The sequence below is a fragment of the Vicugna pacos genome, unplaced genomic scaffold (genome assembly GCF_048564905.1).
Source record: "Vicugna pacos unplaced genomic scaffold, VicPac4 SAC-SAT, whole genome shotgun sequence".
Taxonomy (NCBI): domain Eukaryota; kingdom Metazoa; phylum Chordata; class Mammalia; order Artiodactyla; family Camelidae; genus Vicugna; species Vicugna pacos.
This window is the reverse complement of record NW_027328721.1, coordinates 16,832,306-16,838,664: the sequence shown is the minus strand read 5'-3', so window position 1 is coordinate 16,838,664 and position 6,359 is coordinate 16,832,306. Positions and strand designations below refer to the sequence as shown.

General features: G+C 45.3%; 1 long non-coding RNA gene across 1 annotated transcript; it reads left to right on the top strand.

The window, feature by feature from the left end:
- Nucleotides 1-863: 863 nt before the first annotated feature.
- On the top strand, nucleotides 864-6,069 carry LOC140692151 (uncharacterized). The gene is made up of 4 exons (XR_012067715.1): nucleotides 864-1,093; nucleotides 4,374-4,446; nucleotides 5,501-5,613; nucleotides 5,822-6,069. It is a non-coding gene; the product is annotated as an uncharacterized lncRNA (long non-coding RNA).
- The last annotated feature ends 290 nt before the right edge of the window (nucleotides 6,070-6,359 follow it).

The following is a 6,359-nucleotide window of genomic DNA, read 5'->3' as shown; positions in this document are numbered from 1 at the left end:
ACAGTTCACTTTCTGACTTGTACTATTTACCTATACTGTCTTGAAAAACTGAGGCCTAATACAGATTCAAGTTCAGTCAAAATTCCCCTCACTTACCACACTCCCTTCAACCCAGGGAAGACATAAACACCACATTTGCTGAATCTAGGGAAGGCCATCGTTTCTAGGTGTGAACTAAGTATTCAATTCCTATCTATTTCAGCCGAGACTATTTGACCTTTAAGGAGTTCACTGTTGTTCACAGAGTGTGAAGCTGCAGGAACTCTGATTCTAGGAGGGACTTGCTCTTCTCGTAATGGCTTCATTGCAGCTCAGGTACTGATCCATCCAAATGGATGCCTGAGTGGAGGGGAGGGAAGGGCATGTGCTTGCTAGCTAGGCCCAAACCTGGGAAAAGACTTACCTGGGCTTGGTGAATTTTGGTCTGAATGGCTTGGGAAGGCCCCTTGGGACGTGTGGATTCTCACGACCTCTTCCAAGAACAGGAGCGTTTTGATCATCTCTGCCATCTCTTCTCTTGCAGATGTCAGGGACCTTGGACCAGTTCTTGGAGAAGAGAATTGAGGAACTTCCTCAAGTCCCCGTTGGCAGTCCATAAGTTTCTGCCAGTATCAGCGAGGTTCAATATGTCTCATGAATGTCTTTTGAGCCTGGTATCCTCTACAGCTGTCTCCACGCCAGTATTCTCCATTGGAACAGAACATCTCTCATCCATGTGTTCGCATCTCTCCTCAATCCGTGCAGCCAGCTTTTCGGCCAGCTTCTCTTCTTGTCTCCCATAAAGTCGACTTCACCAGGGCTGGGCAAGTCTGAAAGTACCTCGGAGCCTCACCAGTAAGCTGATGACAGGCAGATCTTCCACTGTCTGCCCTTTCAGGTTCTGGAAACTGACCTGTGAACTCAGGTCTTTGGGCAGCAGCAGTATCTCGAACTTACACAGCTTCCCGGACCAAACAACTAAGCCAAGCTCCACAGAGGGCGGCAGCCCCTCCATCACACTGATCCACCCATAGAACTCTGCCCGGTTACCTAGGATCCAACAGCCACAACAAGCCTCGCGGTACACACCAACATTCCACCTGGAATCCAACCGGTAACTGCCATCCCCAATGGCTGTTGCATCTTGTCAGTGTTGTGCGAGGGGCTGCACTGAGGAGAGGTTCCTAATGTAAATGTGATTCTACCCACTAGCGTCCCATGGGCCTTTCTTCTTCCCTCTTTCCTTTGTTCAGATCTGTATGCACAGAACCACTGGAGGGAAGTGGGTCCCTTTTCAGTTGATGGTTTCACACGTCTTTAAACTTTCTTACAGTTCACAGTACACAGAGACCCACTAAAGGAGACTTATGTTCCTATAATATCCGTACACCCGGAATACATATGCTTCGCCTGATTTCTGCTGAAACACCCGCACTCTCAGGACATGGATCCATTTGTTTCATGGGGGCTGAAATTCCAAGAAATGAAACCAACACCAATGTGCACTTTACTGTTTGTCTCTTTTGCCCTTAGTACACTTTGGCAGAGCTACTTGCCTTTGTTATAGGCTTCTTTCATTTCTTCCCTACGTAGCGTAGAATATGGCACTCTTTCATCCTGTTAGAAAACATACAATTTTACATCATGGACTAGGAAAGCATTTGATTCCAAATCGGCATTTGGGTTAGGTCACGATATGCTCTTATGAATCAATATTTACGAATATGAATGCACGCCTCTGATTTCCAAATACAAGTGCGCTGAGTACATGCAAGCCGCGATACTAGTTCGATGGGTGCTGAATGACCCTTGACATCACCTTGAGTAATTTCTTTTGAATAATCATGGTTCCCTTGGTAAATTTCAGCCATCCGTACCCTTTTGGTGCTTGTTGGTTGGTTTGATTCTTTGTTGGTCTGCTTCTCGCTAGTTTTGCAAACACGTCAGGCTATGCATCTTTCCTTTCGCTTCAAACAGAGAGTCAAATAAGCTGATTCACTTAAGAGAGTGCTTCCAATCACCTATGATTTCCTGCTTCCCTCTCCCATCTTTATGGTTTTGATGACCACCTTGCCTTCTTCTTGTTTCTACTTTGCCACTCATGCTCTTCTTGCATTTCCAATAATGGTTTCTTCTTTCCATTTCATCTTGCTGCTTTTCAATTCAGGGTGGATTTCTCAACCATTCATGTAGGATAAGTTTTGAACTGCTGAACACTTTTAAGATTACTGTTCTGTGGAATTCTCTAGTTCTGCCGTTATTAGAAATGGTGGTCATTTGGCATAGGCTACCCTAGGTGGCAGCATTTGGCCATTCATGATATGGTCTGTGTCCTGGCACTCCTCTTTGTCCTGCAATATTGCTGCCGAAATATCAGCTGAAACCCCTCTGGAGGTTCCCTTGTGACTATGTTTTTTCCTCCAGGTGCATTTTAATTCAGTGGAATATTCGTGAACTTTGTTGATTTGAATCATACAGCTGCTGGTAGGTCTATTGGGATTCCACTTCCTAAGGATGCTGTGTACTCCCTGAATTCACATAGATGATTCTTTCTTGGCTTTCAGCTAGTTTCAGTCTGATTTTTCTTTAGATTAAATTTTCAGACATTTTTTGTTTCTTTATCTCTTGCTTTTCTATCTTGGACTCTTAAGAATTCTAGTCTTTCATGCCCTGTCTTAACCCAGGAATCAATAGCAATATTTTCGTTGGTTTGCACTTGCTTTCCAATGTCGGCTTCTGACCAAGGGATTTTGGTTCCCCTGTCTTCACAGTCATTCACGCGTCCCTCTGCATTATCTAGTCTGCTAAGGACTGAATTTTAGACCTGATATTATCACATCCATTGAGTTTTCTGATATTTTTTGTCTCGTCTTTAGACTTTCTCTTCCCCTTTTCTGGTATTCTTCCTTTTGTGATTCTCAGACACTGTTGTTCTTCAGTGTTTTCCTGAACTCCATTTTTAACACTTGGTCTGGATAGCGTTTTGCAGTCTACTTGTTTGAAAGCTTATATTTTAGGCCTTCAATATCTTTGGAATTGAAAATGGTACTTCCTGTTTCTCTTACTGTACTTCTTCATTCTTCTGGTCAGGTAATATCAGGTATTTATTGTAGAATTCTAGGCTTTTGTTATGTTGAAATTTTAGACTCTTGGCTCTACGCAATTCCATGGGATTTCTGTGAGGACAATTTCTCCTTGACTTTGATGCCATATTCTGTTCCTGTGTGTGTTGTCTGGTATATCTCCAATTGCTGGTGTTGCTTTAGTTGTGATGAACAACCCATTCTTTTTCGATTACAATAACTTCATTTTGATTACGCTTATCTCACACTGCTGAATGTGCACAGGACAGTATCTGTTGTGGAAAAGAGGTTTCTAAGGGTTCTAAGCTCTGTATTCTGCTCTATGACATTTTGGAGTGTTTCCAAAACAGCAAAGTGAGAGTGCGCTTGTGCTTTGTAGTGCCACGGGTATGTTCCAATGAAAGCAGTTCTTCCCAGAGCTTCTCTGTCTACTGAAACACCAGTGGAAGCACATCCATGGATGTCACACATCAGGGCCTGCTGGAATGTTCCCACAGACCTACCTTGTTGTCCTCATTGCGTAGCGTGCCGGTGGTATTCAAAATGTAGCATCCGCTTTTGGGAGATAGTGCTGAAGTAAATGCTTCCTCTTCTCACGCTGTGGACTAGGACCACTCTTCCTTGTCCTCTCATCCTTGTGGCATGGGTGCAAGAAGGCAACCACAGGGCTGTTGCGCATCCTGTGCCTCAAACCAAACCATAACCCCAGCCCTGGTTATGAATGTAGCAGATCCAAAAGCTTTTCATTCTGATTTCAAACCCAAGGCCCCCTGGATCCCTGAGACCAGATGCACGATAGCTCTGATTCAGCCCCACACGTGTTCTATTGGCAAAATGCCCAATTGTTCCCTGGTCCTGCAGATGCACTGGGTGTGTCCATGGGACATATGGGTAATCACAACCGCGTGGCCAGTGTGGTTGCTTTATCATTGGTACACTGTTCGGTTTGCTCTCTTGATTCGATACACCACATGCCACAAAGCACTCCAGATCCCTGAGACTCAGCGTGTGCCATCATCCGTAGCCCTATCCCTCACTGTCCGTTGCCTCTGCTACCTCAAATTTGGCAGCTCGGATCTTGGTCTCAGAATCAACTGTGGGGATATTTTGCGCTGGTTTCTTTGAGTTCTGTCAGCCAAGCATCTGCTGTGCACTCTTGTAAATCTCAGCACATCACCTTCAATCCCATGTCTCCTGTCCGCTTGAGAGTATGCGTCCAAATTAAACAGAGTTTCACCCTTGTTGCTCCATCACCAGGGGTCAGACCCTGCACTGGTTTCCATTCCCTGCTTTGCCTTCTCCTGCTTCCAGGTGTCCTGAGGCCTCATCCTGTCTTTGGAAGTAACAGACCTCTCTTCGGCAAGTGTCGTGTGCCAAGGGCTGGGTGAGTGGATGTTTCCATTGCTCTGTACATGGGAGCGAGTGAGTGCAGGTTGCACTTCTTCTCTGCCAACTGGGCACCGATGAATCAACACTATCCAGATACATTTCACAGAAATGTGATATTTGCTTAGCTCTTTGTTTCTATACAGCCGTGGTGGGAGGGATTGTCCGAAGACCCCTGTTTTGACATTGTGTTGATATCTCATTTGCAGGTTTTAAGAAGTTTAACAGAATTCATTTACATGTTTTGGGAGTTATACGAAAATGAAGTTATTTTTTGAAACACACTAAATCGACCTAGAAGCCAGACTTGTCAATTTTGGTAACATTTTGTCAGCTCTACGGAAAACCTAGACAGATAGAATGCAAACTAGCAGTCCAAACTGTTAAAGGGGTCATGTCAGCACTTTACGGTTGAAGCCCCCAAAACCAACAGGAACCATGAAATAACTATTGGAAACATGAAATAACCCCCAACCTTGGATAAACTTGTGCATGTGGTGCCCTTTACTCCCAATGACCCCTACTGGCCAATGTTGGCATTTCAAGGGGTAACATCCCTCTCTAGGAAAATACAAGAGGAATGAAACCAAATATATACATTTAGGTTTGAATCCAAAAGCACCTAGAGGCATTATAGCTAGGACAACCCTGCTGCAGTTATGCTAGTCTATTGAGAACCAGGTGTTCTTCTATCAGTGATGAGAAAGCTTTATCATCCGATCATGTAGGGTAAAGCCATTTAACGCAACCAAGTCTGCACCCCCATGATATAGTGCCGCCGGGGGCTTCACTCAAGTGAAAAATGATCCACATAAGCTGTGTCTTTAATGTCATTGGCGACTTTTACTGTACAGTTCACTTTCTGACTTGTACTATTTACCTATACTGTCTTGAAAAACTGAGGCCTAATACAGATTCAAGTTCAGTCAAAATTCCCCTCACTTACCACACTCCCTTCAACCCAGGGAAGACATAAACACCACATTTGCTGAATCTAGGGAAGGCCATCGTTTCTAGGTGTGAACTAAGTATTCAATTCCTATCTATTTCAGCCGAGACTATTTGACCTTTAAGGAGTTCACTGTTGTTCACAGAGTGTGAAGCTGCAGGAACTCTGATTCTAGGAGGGACTTGCTCTTCTCGTAATGGCTTCATTGCAGCTCAGGTACTGATCCATCCAAATGGATGCCTGAGTGGAGGGGAGGGAAGGGCATGTGCTTGCTAGCTAGGCCCAAACCTGGGAAAAGACTTACCTGGGCTTGGTGAATTTTGGTCTGAATGGCTTGGGAAGGCCCCTTGGGACGTGTGGATTCTCACGACCTCTTCCAAGAACAGGAGCGTTTTGATCATCTCTGCCATCTCTTCTCTTGCAGATGTCAGGGACCTTGGACCAGTTCTTGGAGAAGAGAATTGAGGAACTTCCTCAAGTCCCCGTTGGCAGTCCATAAGTTTCTGCCAGTATCAGCGAGGTTCAATATGTCTCATGAATGTCTTTTGAGCCTGGTATCCTCTACAGCTGTCTCCACGCCAGTATTCTCCATTGGAACAGAACATCTCTCATCCATGTGTTCGCATCTCTCCTCAATCCGTGCAGCCAGCTTTTCGGCCAGCTTCTCTTCTTGTCTCCCATAAAGTCGACTTCACCAGGGCTGGGCAAGTCTGAAAGTACCTCGGAGCCTCACCAGTAAGCTGATGACAGGCAGATCTTCCACTGTCTGCCCTTTCAGGTTCTGGAAACTGACCTGTGAACTCAGGTCTTTGGGCAGCAGCAGTATCTCGAACTTACACAGCTTCCCGGACCAAACAACTAAGCCAAGCTCCACAGAGGGCGGCAGCCCCTCCATCACACTGATCCACCCATAGAACTCTGCCCGGTTACCTAGGATCCAACAGCCACAACAAGCCTCGCGG